The 2,324-nt window shown below is 30.6% G+C and overlaps 1 long non-coding RNA gene across 1 annotated transcript; it reads right to left on the reverse strand.

Moving 5' to 3' along the window:
* Positions 1-350: 350 nt before the first annotated feature.
* On the reverse strand, positions 351-1,743 carry LOC111370702. The gene is made up of 2 exons (XR_002698478.1): positions 1,541-1,743; positions 351-624 (listed from the first exon to the last, which is right to left on the reverse strand). It is a non-coding gene; the product is annotated as an uncharacterized LOC111370702 (long non-coding RNA).
* Between the last annotated feature and the right edge of the window lie 581 nt (positions 1,744-2,324).

A 2,324-nucleotide genomic window follows, 5' to 3' on the forward strand; every position in this document is an offset into this window, starting at 1 on the left:
TGATTTTGATTTTGGGGTTAGGGGTTGAAGAAGAAGGAAATGAGTTGTAGGGGGGTTTTGTTTTTGTTTTTTAACTTTGATTTAATAGAGAAAATGTATTATGTCCAAAATGCCAATATCTTATTTAGGAAAAATTATTAAAAATTTAATTTCTAGGGTCAACTATGGATTTTGGAGTCAAATTCATGATTTTGGACTTGAGATGCAATTTTTTTAATTCTTTGGTACATACGTTGATACTAATAAAAAATTTGGATCAAATTTGTTATTAAATGAAATGTTTCGAACTGAGATTGCAATTGCACCTAAGATTAGAGTCCCAATTTTTTTTTTTTAAAAATAATACATTCTTTAATAACATTTTGACTCTATTTCAATCACACATTTTTCAATATAATAATATTATAAGCAAAATCAAAAATTTTCATTATTCTATAATCACAAATCCTCTATCATTACACTAATTCAAAATGCATTTTTTGATTTTGAAAACAGTAGAGCTAAAACAACCTCGTAATGTGGGATTTGTACCAGCAAGCAGTAGGTAAAGGTTTCGATGGAATTATCGACCGCCTGCTCATAAATTTTTCCATTATCGACCGCCTGATATCTCTGAACAAAATTCTGCCATGAAAATCAATGTCCAAAATATCAATTTATACTTTTAAACATAAGTGTAATTTGTATGGAACATGCTATACGTACAGCATTGTTCACACACACTCACATACATCAGGTGGGGTCCACTATTAAAATAATTGAAGAGCCCACCCTTGGGTGAGGGCAGTAAACACTACTGTATAACAAATGCTATACATTCAACAAAATCCAATTTGTATTTGGGTTGCAATAGAACGGAAGATTTATCCTTTTTATTTCCCTTTCATGTTAGCATAAATAGCTATAGTATTTGCACATATCACAACTGAGGCAAAAACATTATAACTGATTACAATATTTATGCCCGATCGGTTGAATTTTATAATTTCAATTTCATTCATGTAGATATCAATATCTGGACAACATAAACTACATAAATTCATAGCTTATGCAAAATTACTATTCTCAACTATTTGAGGGGGAAAAAGGTAATTTGAAAAGGGGGAAAAAGAAACTGATTTTAAGAGAATTTGTTGTGATATATTGGCGAATGAAGTAACTTGATTTTCAAGAGAACTTGATGTAAAATGTAAGCGCATCTGAATGCACAAGCTTCGGAGGAAAAGAAACAGTGCCAGAATCTCAGCGCCTAATTAATTCTTATTGGCAACGTACAGCGCTGTATGCACCATCGATAATTATGTGCATCAGTGACTCTAATTTGTTGCCGTCTCATTTCCACAGTAATTTATCAAAGTAAAAAATAAAAATTGAGAAACATAAAGAATTAAAATGCTTAAAGACTAATGACCAAGCCAGAAATCAACAACCTCAGAAGCTTTTATAGTTTGATTTTGTATAATTTAATCGAAACAGAAAAATGAAAATGATCCGGAGCAAATTAAAACGAGATCTCAGAAATCAGAAGATGAAAAAGTACACATATGATGCTGAGGTTGGTCAGTGATCGCCAGCCGCTCCTGTAAAATTCCTACCATACAATATGGAGGGTATAGCCACAAATATATAGTGATAGAAGGGACGGCAGAAGAGCTCACAAGAAAACCCTAATTTAGATACAATTACTGTCATGCCCTCAAGTAGTTGGAAAAATCCGGGATTGGGCTCCCCCAGTTCCGTTCGTTCGTCCTAATTGGCGCCCTCTCTCCAATTCAACCCCCTAGACGGATAGGGTCCATTTATCTTTCAGAAGTAAGATTCTGAATCTTCAAAAAATTGTTAGTGTAGATGGAAAATTGTACGAGTCTTTTAGTTAAATCAAAGTTAGAGTGTAAAAACCAATGTTTTAAAAATCGACCCGAGCATCGACTCATAAAATAAAGAGGGTCGAACTGGATGACGGATTAAATAAATAAATAAATTCACAAATAAACTATAAAATATCATAATTATAATAGATTTTTAAATTTTAGTTTTCTCATTCAAAGTAAGTATAATCCATGTTTGTTAATTAGATTTATTATAGTAATTTATTTTATAATCTCAAAAACTAACAATTAATATGTCAAAAATAATTTGTTTTGTTCAAATTGAAAATTATAATCTTGTTAGGGTTTATAATTTGTTGATAAAAATAATAAAGTAAACTAGTAAGAGGATTTTCAAAAGATTCTCAATTTATCAAGAGTATCTTATACATGATAGAGAGTATCTTTAAATTTAGAAAGTAATTTTTTTATACACTTCAACAAGTTCTTTATTTT

This window comes from Olea europaea, chromosome 21, assembly GCF_002742605.1.
Source record: "Olea europaea var. sylvestris chromosome 21, O_europaea_v1, whole genome shotgun sequence".
In the NCBI taxonomy this organism is placed as follows: Eukaryota; Viridiplantae; Streptophyta; class Magnoliopsida; order Lamiales; family Oleaceae; genus Olea; species Olea europaea.